Source organism: Mytilus trossulus, chromosome 13, assembly GCF_036588685.1.
Source record: "Mytilus trossulus isolate FHL-02 chromosome 13, PNRI_Mtr1.1.1.hap1, whole genome shotgun sequence".
Lineage (NCBI taxonomy): Eukaryota > Metazoa > Mollusca > Bivalvia > Mytilida > Mytilidae > Mytilus > Mytilus trossulus.
In genome coordinates, this window is record NC_086385.1 from 49076534 (window position 1) to 49102207 (window position 25674).

The following is a 25674-nucleotide window of genomic DNA, read 5'->3' on the forward strand; positions in this document are numbered from 1 at the left end:
GATGACTTTATTCATTAAACTTTCCATCATGAATATTCATGTTTTAAGTCTCATTATACTTAATTATAAAATATGTTAAAGGAATATAAAGTAGGCTTAAGACCTAGTTTCAACGTTAGGTTCATTTGATAAATTGTCTTCGGTTATACATTGATTAATTTACAAAGGAGATAGGGTTTTTATGATTTCTATAAAGATAATGAGAATTTGTAAAGCGTATTCAAGATCATTTGAACAATTATAAAATAAAAAAAATAAAATGCGATATCAACATTCATTTATAACATCACAAACATCTAAAATAGATATAAGAAGATGTGGTATGAGTGACAATTAGAACTCTCTATCCAAGTCATAATGCAGGTCAAAGTTCGGTATTCAAACATGGAACCTTCAGGTTGGCTAAAACCGAACAACAGGCTGTAAAGGGCCCTAAACATGACCAGTGTCAAACCATTCAAACGGGAACACCAATGATCTAGCGATCAAAAAGTACATTCAGAATCTAAATATCGCACGGCGTGTTCAACTGTAGACAAGTATCTACAACATCTGTGAAAATAAATCAAGCAGCGGTTATCGAAGATCTGCAAGATTACTTTTATGAATTATAAACATTATAGAAAACGGACGTCATATAAACGGATTAGCATATAGTCAAATGGTGGAAATGAATAAATGAGTTTTATAGGACTTAACGATTCTCTTTTTTCTTTTATTGGAATAAAACATTTTAGAATACAATCGGTAAGGAGAAACGCATTTAGAACTGTTTAGCGTATTGGTACAAAAGAGACACAACAACAACAACAAAAACCTTCGGTACCTGGAACCCTATATGCATAACTAATCTTGTTTGAATAATTGCATATTTTGTCATGCTTAGGCCTTTTTTAATTTTCTATACAGTAAAGGATTTTTTGTTGCAGACGACTGTACGGTGACCTATGATGTATTGCTTATATACGCGTCATTTGATGTCTGGCGGCTTGTTTTCTCATTCGCAATCATACAACATATTCACATTTTATAATATTCCTGATACCGTATCTAAAATTCTCGAAAACAAACAGAATGGTATCAAATGATAGTAATGAAATCTCTAAAATACTTTGCTCTTATTGTTGTCAAGACAGCAGTCATGAGCAGTGCTTGAAGACAATTTGTTATCAAGTCCCAATTCATTATACGATTTAAATTATAAAACTGGGCCCGTATACATGAAACCACTTGGGTTAAGATAATATCCAATCGTTATATAAATCTATTGTAAGACATGTAGAAAAATCCCTCTTTTTGGAACAACTCTTAACTGAAGTAGTTTTATGCATACGGGCCCTATACTTTATCAAGGCGAATTTTATCTATTTTTCATTTATTTTATTTTTTATCTCAAGCGGAAATGGGTTGTACTTAAATACTTTATATAAATCTTTAGCTTGTTCTACAATTTTGAAATATTAATCCTCATTTTTAAATCTTTTGATCACTAGAATTCACCATGTTTCGAACCATAGTAATTGTTATTCGTTCTATAACAGCTTTATGATTGATGAGTGTTTTATCTGCATATGAATTAAATGGAGTGATATTACTAGCATTTCAAGTGCGTGCCTATTAATTTTATCAACTGATTTTAATTTAGATTCTCTCATTGTACGTGGTATTGGCAAAGTTCATGCCTTCAAGGATAGTCACTCGTAACGTTGACACATCGGAGTCCTTCAAATTAATTGCAGTTTCTGATTTGAATTATTCTCGGCATCTGTTGAAAACGAATTCCAATTATATTCAAATGGGTTTACATGAAATACGAAGAGCTGTCTTTAAAGTTATCAAACTTTTCTCAGTTCTAAGAGTGGTAAAAACGCCAAATCCAGTATTAAGATTGCTGTTTTGAAAACCTGAGTACCATATTCGTAATTCGAAATGTTAAGCCATTGCTTGATTGCCAAGTTGACAACTAATACATAATCATATAACCATACATATAATGCATGGCGTACCATATAACGTATTGTCAAATAAAACAGGCGCCGACATAAACAAATGTAAAACAACTTTAAAAGAAAAAGAAAAAAAAACATTCTAAAGAATTAGTTTGTAACGATCATTGGACATTGATAAGTATTTTGAGGGGCTAGATTCCACGTTCTACCAGTCCGTAACTAAGAAAGCCACCATTTTGAATTCCGATCTTTTTTGGGATATGTAACTTCTCAAAATATAAACAAGAAAGTCACATTTTGAGCCTTAAAATCTTCTTTTTGTCTATATTGAAACCTTTCTGAGGCGTACGAAAAGTAAATATACGCTTAGTATTCATGTTTGACATCCAGAGTATACACATGACGTCACATTGTTTAGATACTTTATTGTATCTTAAGCTTGGCCTTCGTACAACTTGATTTTGCTGTCGCAATCCGTGTCGCTAGGTAAACTCAATTTGCGACAGTAAAATATAAGTTTTACGAAGGCCTATAGCTAGGTTAAAATACAATACAGTTATCTCCTAAACCTGATTAATAACAAACGATTCACGAAAAACGAATAATCAAAATGCATACACCAAAAAACTTGATGCTTATTCCTCCAAAATGGGGGGGGGGGGGTCAATTGGAAGTCTGTCTACATGTACAAAACTATTTTGACTCACCTCGGGTTTTATTTCCTGACATTGAATTGTTTTTAATTAACTACCATTTTACCATTGACTGTGTTCGCTGTAAAATGTTCTTGCCGACAGACAGCGGTACGTTTAATTTTATATAGTTCAAATTACTCCTGCATCAGCCAATTCACAATATAAATATATTGTTTACATTTTTTTGTTGTTCTAATAAACGTTTCATGCCTTCACCGACGTTTTGGTTCAATCATTCTTTACTTAGTTACTCCAGACATTGTTGTTTTCGCATTAAAATGGTTCATATACGGTTATCGTATTATTCTATGAACTATTAAAATGAACTTTTATTTGTCTGTTTGAGTCACGTACTTAATTTCTACATTAACTGACATTTTCAGTGTAATTATGTTGTTGTGTAAATGACAGATTGTTTGTCTGTCACATGTACTTCATTAAATTAAGTTTAACTTAGTTAAATAAAACAAAACAGTTCGAGGTTTTTATAATTGCGTATGATGCAACTGGGTGAATATCGCTAAGATTACAACTGGCAATCTGTAATCTGTTTTAAGGATGTTTGCTTGTCATGTTGTGGATTCTGTCAGATTTCCGGAACCCTCTGGTTTTATCCATTTGCATACCTTTAAAATATTTGCCAACTTCCTCCAGATTTCTTTTTTTAAATCTTTAACATTGATTATAATAAGCCATCTGTAAAAAGCCTTAACAAATCTTTGTTATTTTTTGATACTTTTTGAGAACTTAAACTTATCAATGATATATCTATGTAAAATCAAGACAGAACATTTTCCCGCCAAGATCTCAATGGCTAAAATCTCGAAAATAGGCATTGACCTACATATTTTGTTTCCTCTTTTGGTTACTTTAATAATCCCCTATCAATATATACTAGTGTTATGAAAAGTTTATTATTTTGAAACTAAGTTGCGAACTTCCTGAACATTTATATGCAGCTTTTTTCTGAAATCGAAATAATTGTTCTTGACATTTGGTCTATCTTGGCCAATTGGCAATACTTAATGCACGCAATTATTTCTGAGTTTACGCCTTCCCTGTTTAATCACCGAAACAATGAATTATATCATATTTTTCACGATTCGGATATATTTTGTTTAGCATAAAAGCGTCCACAAATGTTTCGACTTGTTCTGCGGTATACAATTTGTTTTATGTAAAAACGCCCGTACTGATGTTTGTTTAGATTTGTTTAAAGATTTAAAGGTTCTCTGTTTGTGAAAGAACTTATCTAAAATAAAAGATACGATAATATAATAGTCACCAAAACATGAACATTGGTGAGAAGACTTAAGTTTGAATAATACAAAAGACTGTCTGTACTCTAAAAAAAAACACATGTGAAGTTATGTAAAAGTAACAACCACTTTCTGTTCTATCTTGAAACACTTATTTTCCAGTGTCGGTCTAAATGTCCTGCCATTCATTTCAGTCAAGGCCTATCGTTATGTTTTCTTTGTTGATGTGTTCTCTTATATGGAATATTTGTGTCTGGACCATTTGGGAACAAACATTAAACGACCTGAAAAATTTAATCGATATTTCATTTACCCTCTGACACCTCTCTATATAATTTATGCTCTATATTACATTTATTGATTGCTCATTTTGTGTTAAACGCCAGTTTTAGCCTATTGACTTTTTCGTGGTGGCCATTTTTTATTGACAGAGAGGCAGAGAGAACCACTGAACTTCGGAAGGAATACTGGTAGTCCTAATTAATTAAGATTGGAGTCGAACGCACTCTGAGAACGCACTAACCACGTGCGGAGCATATTACAATGGAACCCGATTTAAGTTTGATTACAATAAATGTCATGACAAAAGTTTAATGTTGAAAAGTGATAATAAAACTGAGATCTTATCAACAAGATTAATTTAATAAATTAAGGATATTATTAATTTTATCGAGTCGACAGATGTCTTTACATTTGATTTATTTTAAATTTCGAGATATAGTGCATCCTTCTGCTTTAAATAAGATTATTTAAAGATATTTGAAGAGGAACAAACCAATTTACAATAACATTTCAGTTATGTATAAAGATATTTATCATTTGGTAGTTAACATGGACCTATTTGACTTAATCTGCACTATTATTGGTAAATAGGATGTCATTCTGAATATCTTAAAGTACATGTACGCTCGATCGATATTTTGGGAACAATTGCTTTACTGTAAGTAGTTATTGTTTTGTTTTGTTTTGTTTTTGTTTTGTTTTTGTATTTGTTTTTCTTTTTTTTTTTGGGGGGGGGGGGGGGGGTTTACAGCCACGCTCAGACTTGTAATGAGCTATTTTTAGGCATGGTGTATTCTGAACTCAAGACAAAATGACGAGTTTTCAATAAATTAGGCTTGTATAAATATAGTATATATTTCTTGTAGTGTGTTTGTATTTGATGATAAATGGTTCTTTTTGTTCTATGTATTGTTTTTTATTCTTTGTGCTCTGTGACAGTTGTGAGACCTGCTATTTGTGTTCTTTTTCTTTTGGAAATGGTAAAAATTTGTTGTTCTCTGTTAGCCACGGAACTGTAGCTCATAGATGTATGGTCCGTAAATAGTCAAAAAATATATTACGGACCTTATAAGAGCTGAGATCTATGGTCCGCAAATGTCATATGGACCCACATGTAGGAGCTACAGTTCCGCAGCTAGTTCAAGCAATGAAACCCAACCTAGGTCAACAGAATGAAGTGATTGATGATAATTGTAATGAGCAGCTACTCTCATCTAGTTTCATGTATGTGACTAAATAGCTTAATTTGTTTGAGAAATTTGAATAGTCAAATGCAAATTAGCTTTATTTGTTGCTATCAAACCCATTTTCATTTTACTTTAATTGTTTATGTCAAACACATCATTCGCATCTGTTAATTCCCTTATTTTAATTTGCATCGAAAATTGATTTCAAGTCTGTTTCTGCTAAAGACAAATGTTTTTTTTTTATATTATGCATGTGAGATTTATTTATCTGCATTACAAGAGGGTTTCATCCATGAAACTATTCAAATCGAGGCACACATATAACTCTTACTGTTTAACACCATTAGACTTTTGTGAAGTAATTGATTGTCCGCCTACATTTTCATAGCACATGGATGTGTTTGAATGTCTTTTCAATAAAAACGAAAAAAAAAAGCTGTGAACAATGTTATCCTTTTCAAGACTGTTTAGGAGGTGCGGAATGATAGCTAGGAAATCAAGAGTATTTAAAGACCGGTTTAAGAGATACACACTGTCAGCAAGGAACTCCAGAGTTACACACTAAATTAAATGTTTGTATCAAACAAAATCAAAAGTACTGAAGTACATAACATCGGATGACCGCAAGTTCTAGTGGATGTTCACAAGCACTTGTCTCAGAAAAAAATCACATCTCTATACCTGAAAGTGAGATTTATTTATTTTTATCTGAGACATGTTCCTGCTTTTATAATCAATACATGAAAAGAAATTCAATCTCACCGTGATTACTATTATATAGTAGTGATATACACATTTGTTACCAGTATACTCTGGTTTATTGGTATTCAATAAATTCATACTTTTATAACAGTAATATGCATAATTTGTATATCATTCTATCCTACTGTAATGCTAATGCAGTACAAGTGCGTGGAGGCCAATCTTCTGGAAAACTCGTTTTTGTAATAGATTTGAGTAGGCATTCATATTTTCCCGCGCTTGTTGCCAAACGTTCTTTAGATATTCTTCTGCATGCGTACACACAATTTTTTTACTTTTTTATTGATATATATATATATTCATATTTCTTACAACAAAACATTTTCATTCAGTTATCTATGTTCTTCAAAATTATTTTCATATGAATATTTATTGATGAAATTAATATATAACAAGAGAATGTTATTTTGCACTCGATATTAAACGCGTAATTATACGAAAAACGCTCTGTTATCAGTAAAAAACACAAGTCACGTGGTTATAAATTCCGTGGCAACATAACACCGGAATGCTCTCATGGTCATTTGCTGTCAAAACTAAATATACTATTCAAGACACCTGTTAGTCCTTTTCCAATAACTCATTAAAAACTAGTTAAATTTATGTGTAGCGTTCTCGCTGACGTTGCGCTTTCGAACCTAGCACGTTGGAAGCCCGTTTAAATCCATTCTGAACTGACATGAAGGATAGTCAGGTTTTTTTCCTGGCGAAGGGCACTGAATCTCATCGTGATATCCTGGTTCTTCCATTGAAGAGATACAATGTGTACATGAATGTCCAAATACGAATGAAACTAATAATATATTAGAAATATCTGACATTTGAATATAAATAGAATTAATCCATTTCTCATATACAGAATATTGTATACTATTTGTTTAAAAAAACAATTGCTTTATATAAACTAATATGACAGCAGACACATGGGGAATGTCATTATTGGTGATATTTAATTGCAATAGCACTTACCATGGAATAACATTTGTGACCTTTATTGTAAACAAGACATTTTACACAGACAAATTATATTGAAAACATTTGTTTGGAATATAACAATCTAGACTATTCCGCTATTTGTAATACATTGTCTGAATACATTCAATCTTGAAATAGGTCATACATTGTTATATAGTGTTTGGCTATTCCCATCACTGTCTCCTCAATTTCATTATTTTTCATTCAGATATAATATAACAATATCGAACGTCGAATAATTATTATTCATAATTTATATATATCTGCAACTGGCAACTAATAGTCGACATCAATCAAATACAGTTTTTCCTGAAAGACATTTATAATATGCATATACTGTTAAATTTGATTTCCCTAAGGATAAAAGATTTCTGAATTTAAGTGACATAACATTTTACAGTATCAAACACGTTTAACCAAGATTGGGCGGTAAATACCACCCCCAGTATTTACCAGTGGTATTTACCGGTATTTACCGCCCCGGACAATACTCCCCAAGTGGTCAATACTGGCAAATACTGGTCAATTGAAATTTTCATGGTTGTTTCTACTATTCATTGAAGTAGAATCTTGATAAAAAGTCAAATATAATGTGTCAGCTTATAAAATTAATGAATTTGATATGTTTTATTCATTTATAACACTTATTCTTACTGATTTAAAATTTAGTTTTTTATGAATTATGATATTGCATACTTAAGATTTATATAATATATACAAATTTATATTTTTTTTCAACACGTTTAAATCAATATATTTTTATTCAAAATGCATGATTTTACAGGTAATTAAATTTAAAGGTAAATAAAACTACAGGTAAATGACGTTACATTTGTACATGGGTCTTTTTACCTATCACCTGGCATTGCTAGGCAAAATGCTAGGTGTGAAAATTTAATTACTAAAACAACAGCCTCCAATAAAAGTTGACAGTACATGGGTTGAAAGTAATGAAATTGATAGATGAAGACTCCCTTAAACAATAAATTATTTCCTGTCTATAGCTATTTAACTGTGAGATAAAAAAAAAAAAAAAAAAAAAAAAAAAACCTTCTTCATGCTGGAAATGGAAATTTGAAGCAGGGACATTTTTTTTTTATCTTTTACTATAATCATGATAATATTATGTACACATTAATCAATGTTTGAATTTACAATAGAATTAGAAATGAAAGCATTAAAAATGATTTGAACACTTTCTATATATATAAATTAATTATTAATTGTAATTATAATTGACCAAGTAGATAGTGGTTTTTATAGTAATGACCACTCAAAATTTCAATCGACCAGTATTTGCTGGTATTTCCCAGTATTTCCCGGTAAATACCGGTATTTACCACTGGCATGGTCAATACTAATACTAGTATTGACCGCTTTTTTGCCAACCTTGCGTTTAACCATGTATGTCTGTGTATTATCTTTATTCTAGCTGTGCGGCATTATATTTGCAAGAAATTATTTCATAAATTCTGTTCACAGACGCTATAGATATTTCATTAAAGATCTACCTCTTTTAAAAAGATCAAATAGGTAACATTACAATTGTGTATGTTCAATAACTTTGTGATCGTTGCCAATATTTCCTTCAATACTATATCTACATGTAAACGAGGAGACATGTTGCCTTTTTCAGGTCTCTGTCTTAAAGATTATATTAAACAGCATCACTTATTACCGTAATGTAGTGTACAAACTATATAGGTTGTTGTCCTCCTAGTTGGAGTAATATGGGAATAATATGGAAAGCATAATCAATTTCCGGGTGTTTTCTACATCATTTAAATTCAAAATAAAAATGGAGAATGTGCCGAAGAGACAACAACCCGACCAAAGAGCAGAAAGCAGATGAAGGCAAAAATGGGTCTTCAACACAGCGAAAACATTCAGCACCCAGAGGCGTGCTTCAGCTGGCCCATAAACAAAAATGTGTACAAGTTAAATGATATTGGACGTCCTACTAAACTTCGAAATATATAATGAACTAAAATTAAAAAAAATACAGACAAGTGAAGGCCAAAGGCAGCTAACGTTTGACGGGCAGGGTTTTTTTTTTGTGAGATTTCAACCCTCCCTCTATACCTCTGGCCAATGTAGAAAAACTAACACATTATAACACACATCAAGGTTTTAAATGTTATACCTTCTTTTTACCCTAAAGTGTTGTATCCTTTATCTATATAAAAAAAAGAGAAGATGTGGTATGATTGCTAATATGACAACTATTCACAACAGACCAAATGACAAAGGAATTCACAACCTAGTTTACCAATGAAACAGACTATTTGAAAAAGAAAAACAATGTTTACGTACTGACGATACTTGTTTGAATAGTGAGCATATTGTATATATAAGCCTTTGTATTCAAATTGAAAATAATCATTCTTTGCTTTATTTACACTTTTTTTTTAAAGCTTCTTCGCTGGCTACTAGTTATAACATTTGACCTGCTATGGTGTAGGTCCTTTTTGGTTATGTAGCATTTCAACTGTTTCGGTTCTCACACATCTCTAAGCTTTCAAATTTTCAGGATTGATTGATTAGTGCCTCTCTTTTAACTTTTTTTCTTGACAAAAATATTGTTTTCCAAAACTGCGCTTGCGATTATGTAATATAGTTTTTGAATATAAAAGAAACCTGAGTCAGTTGTACAAATAATATTAAAGAAATAATTCATGGCACCCGTTTATTTTACCCTGAGAGTAAGCGCAGGTTCACATACGAATTGAAATGCCCAACCCTTGATGTAATGAAAGGAAAATGAAATTAAAACTTCGCATTTTCATCAAAAAATATGTTTTTTTAATGTAATTTCATTGCTTTCTGAGTCATACAAGAAGCTTTTTGATTTTTTGTTTACGGACACATACATATGACGTGACATTGTTTCGTTGCCCTGGAAAGACGGGCGAATTTTCTATTAAGAAATTTATCACGAAAAATAAATTCAAATCTGCTGATTAGTTTATTTTGTATTAGAACAGAGATACTTGAATTATATCTGATTCTTGTCATACTTAAACTGTTTGTTTTGATGTCATAAACTGAGAGTACCTGGTATTATTAAGTAGGGCGTAACGTAAAACAGCCAGTTTGTGTATTTATGCGCTTGCTCTAAGAGTAAATATACTGCAGTTATACTGGTTGACAATAATAGGTCGTCACATTAGAACAATAATCAAACCGTGTTAATATAAAATGAAGATGTGGTATGATCGCTTATTAGACAACTCTCTACAAGAGACCAAAATGACACAAAATATTAACAGCTATATGTCACTAAAGGATATAACAAATATTCAAAACAAAACCACAACTTTATATAGTTGAATGTCTTAGATAAAGCACATTCGGCTGACTCTCAAAACATTGCTTCCTTTTGGTGCTGTCCACCTGTTTTATTCGTAATAACGTTAATGACGTTTACAACTGATTCAGGTTTGTTTTATATTCAAAAACTATATATTACATAATCGCAAGCGCAGTTTCGGAAAACAATATTTTTGTCAAGAAAAAAAGTTAAAAGAGAGGCGAAGATACCAAACAAATATTCAATCTCAAATATATAATAAACTGACAACAAAATGGCTGAAAGAAGGACCATCAGACCAACAATGGCGTGGTCATGGTCATTCCTTTCAGACTAAAATGTACTATGATATATGTTGACATATGTGTTGGTAATTTGACAATTTAACTGATCATTATTAAGTTAACGTATGGTTCGCTGTAGGAGATATGTTGACTGTTATTGATGTAAAGTGCATTAAAACAACACCTAATACGTATATTTGAATGAAGTATCTCTTATTTTCTGCTTCATAAAACAGACTTCGGATTTCAATTCAGTATTTAAACATTTATACATTTTTTCCCAGCGACCGATATATTTGGCAATCGAAAACCAAACACAACATAAAACGAAGAACCTTACGAAAACAATCAAAAAAAGTAAAGGAGAACAAGAGTAATGCATGCAAGGAAGTATTCATACAATATCTAAATGCAGTACTCAGTTTCTACAAAACAGAGATAAATGAAACTGTATTAAGTGCAAGTGGGCTGTAGGATTAAACCCTACACCACTCACCTAAGTACAAAAACTGTCTGTGTTTATATTAAATTTGGCATGTTTACATGCTAGTATTTTTTACAAGCTTCGGAATCCAATCAAAAATAGTCCATGTAAATTGACCTCTATAAAAGAGAGAATGCAAATATGGAATGTGTCAAAGATACAATAACCCGACCAATGAGCAGAAAACAACTGAAAGCAACCAATGGGTCTTCAATACAGAGAGAAAAAATCGCACCAGGAGCCGTGCTTTAGCTGGACCTTCAACAAAAATATGTAATAGTTCATTGATGGACGCCATAATAAACTCTAATTAAAAAAAAACTAAATTATATTGCACATGAACTAAATTTTCAAAGTACAGATAATATACTTTACATTTCAATTCAGACAGATTACATTAATTTAAGAGTATATCAACTTTTTACATGATCAAATATAAATGATAACTACGTTTTAACTAATTGTTTATTGAGTAGACAGATTGCCTCCTTCCTTTAAACTGTTGTAAGAATAGCGATTTTTAAACTTGATGGTAATTGGACTTTTAGAATGAAATGAATTTAGATTGGACGTCTGTTTTCTCTCAACAGCTGAATAGAATGACCCTGAATTCAAATTGCTTTATGATTTATCCGTAAATGAATATCTATAGTTGGATAAAAATGCATTAAGTAACAAAAATCAATAGATTCCCTAGATTTCCTTCCATTTTCTTCGTCAACTCAATACTATTCTGTTTTTGTTTAAGTGTTTTTGCTTCTGGTGCGAAAGGTCTTATGAGGTATTACAGCATGATAAATAATATGAAAGAGAGGTAAAAGATACAAAACAGATATTCAAACTCATCAATCGAACACAAACTAACAATACCATGGTTAAATACGGAAAATGCGTTTTAAGGACATTTTATGTACAAGAATTAATGTTAAAAAAAAAGTATTGGTTTTAGACATTTGTTTTTTTTAAATCCGGGGAATAAGTGTTATATAATGTAGAATATATTGTTAAGTACTTCTGCAAAGCTTCAATACTTTAAAATACTTTTATACTTGGTAATACATCAACTGTCTACATGTATCTGTCGCTGATGAGAGTTATGATATCAGCCATAATAAAGTTATGCTGACTTTTACTTTTTTTTAAATTGATATCAATATGTGTGAATAAATACCGTCTATAATGCATCTGTTTGCATTTTAGCTTATATATGCGAGTCAGAGTCACAACTTTACCAATGCCATAAAACATCATAGAAATTATACCTAGTATTATAGGTGCCTGCACACAGAGGGTGAATCATGAGTAACGTTATAATGACCTATATCAATGTAATGTCTAAAACAAAGTCCACAAGATATTATGAAAATTAGAATGGAAACGCGGAATATGTAAAAGAGACAAAAACCCGACAAAAGACCAGCATAGTTGTCATTATATTTCTTTATCTGCAATGAAAATCGATTTCAATTTATTTTTGTGAAATTGATAAAGATTATGACTGAATTGTAAATCCGACTTATGTTTTAACATTGTCATACACATGGAATGATCGGCTATCCATAGAAAAAATTCAAACCACCATATTTCCCTTAAAATGTTCTGTACCAAGTCAGAATTATGGCAGTTGTTAACAAATATCCCGTGTCTATGTATGTTAACGTTTGGTTTTGTCACACTTCAGTGTTTCTCACACTACAAAAGTCAAAAAGTCTGAAAAGACCAGTTTTTGTCTTGATTTGCATGAACATTTACTTGACATTCTCCAAAAGTATGACTCGTGTCTTAATTTTTCTTGACAAATTCTCATTTATATCAAATTTGTATGAAATTTACTCGACATTTTCTTGACATTCTAAATATGGTCTTAAAATTTCTTGACAAATTCTTTACATTTGAATTCTGTCTTGAAATTTCTCGACATATTCTCGACATTCTTATTCTTTCTCAGTTTGGCTTGACATAGTCTGAACATTTTGAATTGTGTCTTAAATTTACTTGACAGTTCTGAGTTTTACAAATCATGACCAATATTCATAATATAACCTTAATCTTTATTTCTTTTTACATAATATACTGTTGTTTTTAAGTTACATTCCTTACAACAAATATGAAGTTTGGCATGTAAAACAATTGCAAATTTGGGTATTTAAATAGTTTCACAAATGTAAATATGGCTACGAAATCTAATTTATAAAATAATTTAAATGAGGGTGTGTTGATATTTAACAATTTAAATGTGTTTTTTTTTAAAAAATACAAATTTTGATTCCTAAATTTTAATTATTAATTACATTATTAAAACCAATCATATGGTAGACATATTTCACTCTACATTCATAATATCCAATGTTAATATGGTAAATAATTATTGTACAAAAATGTGGTTTATAGAAATAGCAAATTATGATGATATAAAATCATTCATTTAACAGAAGAAAAAATTGTGTAATGCCATCTGTTGGAATATATATTAAGTATTATACATGGACAGGATGTTCCCCATGAAAATAAGTTATAACACACCCCAGAATACACGCAACTGTCAAATAGAAATTACTGATTTACCTGTAATCAGCCATACAACCTATCAGTTGACCTGCCATAAACATTCCAAAGATTAAAAGAAAATTATTATCTACTCCAGGAATAATAATAAAAAAAGTATTCATAATGGGTCCCATCAATGATTTCTATTTACAATTCAAATTTGAGTGTTGAATTTTATAATTTTTAATCAATAATTTCATTGGTCTCAAACAAACATACATAATATAAATCTAAACATTTGTTTTTCAGGAAGGAGCCTGTTATCACAATTTTTTGTTGACAAAAAATTATAAATCTCAACACCAAAATATAAAACAAAAATGTTTTGGGGTTGTTCTAAAAATATAGAGTTTGAATCAAGACGAGAACAAATTCTTGGACCAACACGAAAGCCCCCCTCCTCTTTTTTTAGCCACACAAACCCAAAAGATTTCATAAACCGTTCAGGCGAAATTTATACTGTTGAGATAGTGTCAAGACATATTTAATACTGTCAAGAATGTGTCAAGACATATTCAGACATTATTAAGAATGTCAAGACAATGTCAAGACAATTTCAGACATTCTTAAGAATGTCAAGAATATGTCAAGACAGATCGAGACAAATTTAAGACAGTCAAGAATTGGTCGAGACTAATCCAGACTCTTATCAGATGATACAGGAAGTGTCGAGAAATTTTAAGACAATGTTAATACTGTCAAGACACTTGTCAAGAAAAATCAAGAACCTTTTTAGACAAACTAATACTATGTCAAGAATTTTCAAAAATTATGCAGACAAATTAAGAATGTCAAGTAAAAATATATGCAAATTCAGACAAAAACTGGTCTTTTCAGACTTTTTGACTTTTGTAGTGTCATGTTCCGTTGTTTTCCAATTATAATTGATGTGTTTCCTTCGGTTTGAGTTTTTGTTGAGGATTTTGTTTTATATAATCACTTTACGACTTTTGAACAGCGGTGTTCTACTGTTGTCTTTATTCAAAATGACATAGAAACTTTGAAAAAACACACGTCTTCGTCGTCAGCTACTGAAACAATGTATTAAGTCAAAGAAAGATTAATCAGTGTGATTTTTCAAAGGCTTTCATCAGCGTTGTACACCTAAACCAATTAGAATAATTGATGACTTATTATCATTTTATCCCTTTAAATCACATGGAAAAATCTTAATAAGATATATTGTACTCCATGACTGATTTAAATTCAATAGTTTAACCAAGGATGATTTATTTGATATTATTTTTGTAACGCAAAGTTCACCAAAAGTTTACATTGCCATAAACGATATCAAGCATACTTAACAGCATGACTACCTTTGAGTAGATTTTCTTAAAAATGACACATAAACGTATAAATTAAGTATTTTGACAAGATAGGAGATGATCTGGTTGTCCATTTTTATTGTTATGGTAAAACTATAAAACACAAATGAATTTAACTCGTACATGTTCATCGTAGTTTTAAGTTTTGAAAATGTTATTAGAAGTCGTAAGCGATAATATAACTTTAAGTTACAATTAAAGCGAGTATACCATTAAACAGGTCAAGAACTCTAGATTTTCTGACGTCAGAATATATTTGCATAGTAATTTCCAAAACACAATGGCCAATATGGCCTTGAAAAACTGACCAATCGACTCAATGAACTACATAGCATTGTGGGCTACTACGAGTAAACTACTACTTAAAACACGTGGAATTAGTGGGAAAACGGTCAACTAATATATTGTCTGGGACTCTCATTACCAATGTTTGTATTCTTCAAATATATTTAATGTTAAATATATAACGTAATCTTCCATTTGCATGCTCAGATTAAAAAGAAAATGTTAACTGGCTTCACGATTCGACTTTCTTTGTCGCCTTACAAAAGTAGTTGAACCGGTTTAGTGCATTGTCATGAATTGAACCTGTATTAATTTCACGACATGAAACAGTGAAATATCCAATGAAGTGACCACTGTCCAGTAAGAAAATCATTTCAGCTCTTTTAAACCGGTATAATGTCATTCCAAAATCATTTCTGCCTAGAAAAACACGAAAACTTTAATTGAAACACTTCTTTCTGTACTTAATGTGTATTTTTTTTTCACCAGGACCTGAACAAAAAGTAAGAACATCATAATATTCAGTATGCTACAAATAAGTGTTATGAAAGCGGAAGGGGCGGAACCAGCCTTTTAAAAAGGGAGGTCCAATCCTGGACAAAAGAGGAGGGGGTTCCAACTACATGTCCCCATCCAAATGCACTGATTGTCGAAAGAATGGGGGTTCGTCCCCCGGAACCCACGCCCCCCTTGATCCGCCACTGAGCGGGTACGGTATGTAGCTCAATACATTTTTTATAGTTTCATCCATCGATAATATCCGTTTGTTGCTAATTTATCACAAAATATACCTCAGAGGTTTTAATCGTTCGACTGCTGTTGTGTTGACATAATCTCCAAAATTAAAAGTCTCTGGATCATAGTTGGTGTCATATTACCTATTTTATTTTCTAAAACGTGCTTTGTATATAGAAATAAGAAGATGATGTATGAGTGCCAAATGAGACATCTTTCCAACAAAGACAAAATTTAGTAAAGTAAGCAGTCATTGGTTCAATGCTGAAAAGTAAGCTATAAATTACCCAAAAATTACTTGTGTAAAACAATCAACAACAAAAAAAAAACCCCGGCCCAATTAAATATATAAAAGGAGAAGAAATCTATCCCATCAAAAAAATATATATTGTATAGGACCCTGTATTTTAGTGGTTGTCGTTTGTTTATGAGTTACATATTTGTTTTTCGTTCATTTTTTTTTTATATAATTCAGGCCATGAGTTTTCTCGTTTGAATTGTTTAACATTGTCATATCGGGCCTTTTAAAGCTGACTATGCGGTATGGGTTTTGACCATTGTTGAAGACCGTACGGTGATCTATAAATGTTAATTCTTGTGTCATTTTGGTCTCTTGTGGGCAGCTGTCTCATTTGCAATCATACCATATTTTTTTTTTATATATAGATCCAACGCTGCAATTTTCACAAAACATATCAAATTTTCCACCTTGTCGCACATACATATTGATAACATCATTACAGCTTATTTCCTAATGCATGCAGAGAAAAACTTTGATTAGCTTGCTTGCTTTGTTTGTATATTGTACAAAATATAAAATATACAAGTTAAACTATGCCTAGATACATATATTGTTTAAAGATGTCAATCTTATTTTCAAAGCTTGTACAAACAAATATAAAAACAAAGCAAGCAAGCCAACCAAAGTTTTACTTTGCAGGTGTAAGAAATCAGCTGTAATGATTTCATTCAGTTTGGCAAATGTCCGAGCCCGTTAAAAAACGAACAAACCGAAACTACAGTTACTGACTTCACTACCTTCAAAACAAAGGGAACAGTTTGGAAGTCCCATATACTGAAATGTGACAAAAATAAATACTTATATATTTTGTTAACACTGCCATATATGTAAATATTTCTTCGCCTTTTTTACTAACACAAAATTCAAGGATCACACATTTGCCTTTAATTATCTATACGAAAATTGATGTATTCGTGGTTATAGCTATTTTGTGCATTTTTCCTTTGATCCTTTTTTGTGATAATTTTTCATATCATGCTACTCGCTTGAGATGGAAAATTATTGCTAGAAACTAAGGAGCCACGTGGCACTGCTAATGAAATTGACATGAAATTGACAACGTCGTCATGGGTAAAATAGCGATAAACAGATTATCATTGGTCATCTCAACTCGATTGCTTTTCTCGCTTTCGACGTGATCGGCTCAAGCGAGAAAATCAATCTCGTTGAGATAACCAACGATAATCTATAAATATCAGCACCGGATGTTCTCGACGGCTTACTTTACACTAGTAAGTTTGTCTCATGGGTAATTGTGTTTTTTCGCTGTTGTTTCGTTGCTGTCTGGTGGACAAATACATGAAATATCTGTGCCATCAAACATGCTAATTGCTTTATATCGGGTAATTCAAACCCTTTTTTTTTCGCATAAAAACAACTCTTCGTTTATCTGAGCATGGAAATAATACTTTATATCACGCACTATAAATGAGGATACACAAAATGAAAAACTAAGCGAAATTGTGAATCCCGCATTGCACGAAAAAATGTGTTGTATTTCAGTAAATAACACGTGTTCTTGGTTGATTGTAAACACGTAGTAGTCCATCATGCATTGTGACTCATTTAGTGGATTGGTCAAAAACCTAGGTAAAAATAAATTGCGTCACATGTAAATAAAGAATTACATGTGCGAGAACATAAGTATGCTAATTTATGCATTTCCATATAAGGTAGTGGTCCCGACCTGTTAAAGGCATTTGAACATTTCATATGATTGTGACGAAGTATGAAGTGTATAATAATTATTGTGTTTTATGTAGAAATATTTGATAAAATCTGAGGTGTCAATTATAAAGTGTAAAAAACCAGTTCAATTTACATTTATAATTTTCATTTTCATTTAAATTAAAAAAAAAAAGAAGGTAAAAATGTGGATGTACACTAAACAACAAAAGTCCCTTGAAAAACAAAATAATTGCTCAATATAAATTTGGATGTACACAAAAAAAGGAAATCCATAACATATAATAACGAAAATTTCTAAAACATTCGTTTGGACAAATGATTTAAAAATGTATGTTGCTCAGCTGAATCTAATGACTATAGATATTTGCAATATACAATTTCAATGATACCTTATTAAAAGTATTTTTCACTGATGAGGTTCACAGTACGAAAGCGGTACAATTCAAGTCTCATTAACTTTTCAACACTATAATATGGCATTCTTATAAATAATTATAAAATTATATATACTTCTTCGAAGCGGCACAACTAAATTTAAGGCAAAATTGTGGTTCAAGATAGAATGCGATAGAAAGTACGCATGTCTGTTTTCTGGTTCACAATTAATTATATAAAACATGATAGTTCATGTAGGACGTAAACAGACGTTAGCGTGTATAATTGTCGTTAAAACATTTCATTTAAAAGAGTGTGACCACGTTACAAGATTTGTAAGTGCAAATGAGTCTTGCCATTATATAACTTATATCATGATATCATTGATGCAAACATACAAATGTACAACTGTTAATTGCAAGTGTTTATTGCAGAATAAGAATTATCAATTTACTTTTTGAATATGTATAAAAAAAAAGACAGACACAGATAAATTTGAAATGAAACAGACTACTACATGAACTGATAAACTTAAAATAGATTGAAATTGTGTGCGCGCGTCTAAAAAAGACTGAACACTGATGTTTGAATTGAATACGATTAGATTAAATTTCAGTTCAGAGTTGAAGAGCATTGAGGACCTATATTTCCGAGATGTTATTCCAATAACAGCTCAGGTTATCTATTTCAGTTAACGAATAATTATGACTATATCAATGGTAATGTATTACAGTCTTTAAAAATTTCAAATCACCGCAGAGTTGTAATTGTGAAAATATTATTATCGGAAAATGATCATTTGACTATTTTCATCAAAATTATCTAAGTTGCCGAATACACGTCTAGATAAACAGCATTATAAGATAACGTTAAGAACAAATCTTTTACAATATTTAAAAAAAACATTGAAAATGGAAAGTAGAAATTTCATTATATTTATACAAATTTATATTTGAGATACGATCTATTCGTTTCTCTGATGTTTCTAACAGTGTTTAATACTATTACTGTCAAACCTAATTAGGATCAGATTTTTTCGTGTGTTATAACAGTTCACATGCCGAATGTTTTGTATTACAGAATATAATACACTAAAACTGCATTCAAACATGTGCTGCTTCTCCGGATCATCATGTCATTATTTATAATCTTGTCAATGTAACAGTATGGAGACGCATGAGGCTATCCATTAAATGTTATATATATCCTCTACGTTATAGAAATTGTACGCGGAGAATATTGCAGTTATAATATTTTGAACAATATTCACGAAAAGTTGTGTATTATACAATATATTAAATATGTAGACTAATTGGTATTAAAATCTGTGACTAGATCAGTATAAACAGTGCGCTTTTTCGAACTTAAATCTCTTTGATGAACATCTTATTATTTTCTTTTAAAATTCACTTTCCGTTTTGTAATTTCCTTGGATTTTTTTTTTTTAATTTTGACCACCCGATATGAATTGTTGAGTTTTATACTGATTAAATCTCATCAATGTATGTACCTGTTATGAATTAGAATATTAACCTGTACTGCTAATCTTTTTGTTTCTTTTTCTTTTTTTTACTTATAAATATTTAACCGATCAGATTTTCAAGTATCACATTTTTGTTTATTTTTTGTAAAGTTGGGGGATAGACTGGAAGATGATATAAACTTTTTGTCGATGTCAATCTCTTTTGTAAAAAAAACCACATAGACTAGATCGAATAATGGTATTGAGTACACTGTGATATAACCTTTTTGCACTTATATATTGTACAGCAATCATCAATCTATCAATCAATTACATGTTACGGTGACTTTCATTGAAATTTATTGTCTGTTATTATTGATATGATGAAAGATATATTTTTATAGGTTTAGCCAATGGTAACAGCGGTTTGATCACACCAGTATAACTCTGTCTCGATACAAGTTGATAAAATGTCACTTCCTAAAGACAAATGCCACCTTAAAGTAATTAGAGAGCATTCCGTAGACCTAAAAAAAAATGTTTGCTGAAACATAATGATTAATGTCTTCTAAGTTTGTGTCGTAGTTTTATTGTTTTATTGACGTATATAACATAAGATCGTGTACTTACATCTGATAATTCGAGAATATGAAATAGTGCATCGTGTATCAAATATTCATATGTGTGGAGATTAAAGTCGAGCTTCCCTGATGAGTCGAAACACGCGTTCAAAATAGATCATGTTTATGTGTGTATCTATTTTTTCGAATAGGTAACAAAACAAATTAAATAATAGTTGTATTGTTACACGATCTTGACTGCTGTCCCAATATTTTTTATTTCTTATTTATTATATCTGTTTAGTTCACGCATTATTGTAAATATAACGGAATTTGATGAGACTGCCATCAAAATGAGAGGGTTGGCGCTATAAAACCAGTATTAATCCACCATTTTCTACATTTGAAAATTACTGTACCAAGTGAGGTATATGAAAGTTCTTGTCCATTCGGTTTTGATGTGTTTTGTTATTTGATTTTGCCATGTGATTATGGACTTTCTGATTAGATTTTCCTCTAAGTTCAGTATTTTTGTGATTTTACTGTTAAGTACTGTTTAATAAAAGTTACAAATTGAACTTTTCGATGCAGGTATTAGATTGGTATCTACGATGGTGTGAGCATATACTGTTATTAACAAAGTTATTCTTATTGCAAAAAATTGGATAAGGTTATAATCGCAATAATTCAAACACACATTTTGAAATATTTATATGAGGTAAACACTCAATATCACAAAAAGTTAATCGTATGTTAGTCTTGAATACCAAAAAACGCAATAATAAATGCAGGCAATCAATTCTGATTTTACAGTAGTCAAATCTGAAAATCCCTTTCTCATTAAGCCTCATGGGTAAACTTTGCAACAATATTTCTCGACAACATCAATGTATTATTGATTATTAATAAAATAAAAAAGACAATAAAATGACAAAGAACATTGCATGTGGCAAATTGATACAAGTATATACATGCATATATACATATATGTTTTTATTTGCATCAGATGCCCGTTTTCTCTACAAAAGACTTCTTAGTGACGGTCTTCGAATTTTAAGGAATAACACATGTCTAACAAAAATAAGGTTGTGAGTTGATATCCTGAACAATAATTATTCATAAGGATATTGTATATTCAGATGGCCTATTTTAGAAAAAGGACGAGTTTTCCTTGACCTAACTCGTGTTCATCAACTAATTGACCAGACACTGGTTGCATTTTATATAATCTGGGTAGAAGGGTCCTTTTAACAACAAGAAGGAGATGACACTGATATACAACTAAACAATAATTGTGTGTTGAATATGGTGACATCGTATGAATCTATTTTACAAAGTTATAAGACAATTACAGATTTGCAGCATATACCAAAAGTTTTTTTTTCTGAAAAAACAATCACTGTTATAGCCTTGATGTTAGTTGGTATGAAAACAAATGTAAACAGTAATCATATTATTTGCTATTCGACTTGATTTCTTGTCAACAGTACATTTGAATTACATTTATTGTCATCATTAAACATTGATCCATGATTTTTAGACGTGAAACTTCGAACGAGACAGTTCAGTAGTCTGCAAGTTATGTGATAACTATCTTATAGCTGCCAATAACATTCAATATGAAATAAGACTATTCACCCTAAGATCAACAAAGTACACCTGTCTGATTTTTTTTACTTTATAATTATTAACCGACATTTACTCCTGATTAAAATTACTCTCGCTGGTGTAACTTGATTTAATTCACTTGACTGGGAGGGTTCAACATGTTGTTTTATCTCAGAATAGTACCTTTATAGACAGGTGTGTCGGGATAAATTCATCAATGAATTGTTCATTTATTCGTCCCTCAGCTCTATTGATTAGGCGTTTGATGACCCTTCCAGGTGATTATAAATCAATTGTAATATAACGGTCATCATCTTTATCACACACATCTTCAAATAGACTGTCCTAATGCAAATGTCTGTTTTCTCATTCGATCAGTTGTATTTAAAAAAAAAAGTCTCTATAGGTAATATAGCAATAAACAGATTAGCATTGGTCATCACAACTCGATCACTTTTCTAACTTTCACCGGATCGGCTCAAGCGATAAAATCAATCTCATGAAGATGACGAACCCTAGTCTATAAATATATTGATACTAGTATATTGCATTATTTAAATTCTAATTTTTCCATAATTAAAAAATCCGCGCGAAATTGTTTCCAATGAACCTGCGCCCTGAATTAAGAATAACATTCAAAATGTATGTCATCGAAAGTAATACTGTAAGCACGATAGATCGTCCATCATTTTTGTATATTTCTTATTTCTATCGAAAGATCAAAAATAAACGAAAAAGTGTTCATCAATCCACGACAATTGGTACACAAGAAAATAAACAAATCACCAGAACCCAAACAAGGAACACTCAAATCCAAAATTTAAAAGTGAAGGGTGATTCAGTACTTGAAGATCTATATCACCAAAAGGGATCCGAAAAATTATACTTAAAAAGCTCAAAAGTCAAATAATCTATATAAAAAAAAAACAATCAGATGAAAAATTCATAAAGGAAGGTCTCTAATCAAATGTCAAAATTAAAAGCTCCAACTGTCCTACCTCGCTACATACATTTTCTAATGAAGACAATGGTGAATAAAAGTTGGTTTTATAACGCAAAACCTTTTACTTGTATGACAGTAGTAAAGAAACATGTATCCATCCTAATAAAAACGATGTATGCACAACAAAACAGTCACAATAGCTAAACAACTATAAAACAAGCAAATATGTGACAAAGAAGCACAAAAAGGCAGACAGATAAGGCACATCAGCAAACATGTGAGACAAGATTATCAATAGTGATCATAGCACAAATTACACAATGATGGGATGTATAAGTACAGAGCCACGTTATATATAGCAAATAAACACTAAAAGACAAATAACTATATGTAACACCCATTTCGTTAAAATGCTAACTTTTTAATGGGAGTTTGTCTGATGCTTGGTACGTTTCTTTGTGTGTTACATTTCAGTGTTGTGTCGTTGTTCTCCTCTTATATTTAATGCGTTTCCCTTGGTTTTAGTTTGTTACCCCGATTTTGTTTTTTGTCCATGGATTGATGAGTTTCAAACAGGTGTATACTACTGTTGCCTTTTTTTCCCTCATGATAAAAGTATAAACTCCTTTCAAAATACCAAAGACTACATAACATTGATTCGTTTAATTTGAAGGATAGTCCATAATCGTAATTTCGTATGGGAATTTGTAAAACCTCACTTGAAATTGCGATGAAAAATTGAATAAATCATGATATATCTTTGACAATCATATTTGAAGACCCTTAGGAAATTTTGAATTCCACAGATATATAAAAGAATAAATTTAATATGAATAGAGCTTTTCATTTGGATAGAGTTGTCAGTAATCTAACATTATTTAATTATGTACATCGTTTCAGTATTTCACAATGCTGCAAGCTTTTTACAATGGACACATTTCGTAATAAGATTTCGTTTGTTAGAAAACTGAAGGCTTTTGCTTTTTGTGATTGGCTTAAATATCAATCGATCGTTACCATTGCAATAGACTACTTGTAAACTTTTTTTCAAATAACAAGATAGATGTGATTACATTCAGTCATGTTTACTTGCAATCTTTATGTTTTTATGACTCTTATTTCTTGACCATTGTAATATGTAGATGAATTCAAATATAGATGTGGTATGATTGCCAATAAAACAATTTTCTATCAAAGACTATATAAAATGGATGTAAGCAATCATAAGCAACCATATGGCCTTCAAAGAAGACATTACCCTATACCATATAGTTGGTTATAAAAAGCCCTGACACAAAACAAAATGAAATCATTCAATTTGGAAAACGTACGGCCATTGTTATAATAATGTTCGTTTCTGTGTGCGTTGCATTTTAACGTTGAGTCGTTTGTATTTTCTCTTATTTTTGAGATATTGAGATAAGACGTGGCACGGTACTTGTCTATCCCAAATTCATGTATTTGGATTTGAGGTTATATTTGTTATTCTCGTGGTGTTTTGTCTGTTGCTTGGTCCGTTTCTGTGTGTGTTGCGTTTCGGTGTTGTGTCTTTGTTCTCCTCTTATATTTAATGCGTTTCCCTCGGTTTTAGTTTGTTACCCCGATTTTGTTTTTTGTCCATGGATTTATGAGTTTTGAACAGCGGTATACTACTGTTGCCTTTATCTAATTTGTAAAACAGAAACAATTGACGAAAAGCTATATTGTAATACGACGGACCTGAACAAACGACAATCATTTAAAAACTAGTATTCAGGTTAATGGATTATATATTAGATAAATATACATGATTGTAAGACATCAGAGCAAAGCAATCAAATAAAAAAGACATCAGTCATGTTTACATAGGTATTCGGGGTCTTTCGGGGTCTTTCATTATAAATATAGTCATATTTTTCAAATATAGAAAGGTCAATGTTTTTCCGCTGGGATTATTAAAATGTGATTATTCTTCTTCATTGGAAATAATAGTTATTAAATTAAATGAAAACATGATCATCACAAGTCATTTACAAATAGCCATATAATAATAGACAATAACAATTTATATATTTTCGTGTGTTAGTTCAGTTAGAGGTTATAGTCATTATGAAAATGTTAAGTACAAACATTTATGGTTTTCTATTGAAAGATTTTGAAGGTTGCCATTGAACTAAGGAGCACGACACAATCCCCTTTTTGGTATATACCCTAAACAAAATTCTCCTGAAGTAAGTTTCCTATTTTAACAAAGATTTAATGCATGTTTTGAAATATAAACGTAGTAAAAGTTTATTTCAATAAAAACATTCTTATCCATGATGTCCTCTGTGATTTGATACACTGATTGCAAAATAGCATTGGTAATGAGAGAATAAGATATAAATAGAAGTCTACATCAATTAAATATGTGGCAATATCTACATCACATTTTTCTAAAGCATAGACCATATATAGCTTGTTTTTCGATGTGAGCCAAGGCTACTTACTTTAACCTATAATATGGCACTTTTACAAATTGTGACTTGGATTGACAGATATCGCATATTCCTTTGTCGATCTATTAGATGAATTTATTTCTCTATTTCTTTCAAAAAGAATCAAAGTAAAAGATATCATATTAACTATTGAGCCTAGCATCCTTCATTTCATAATGTGTTTAGTATATCGTAAGTTAT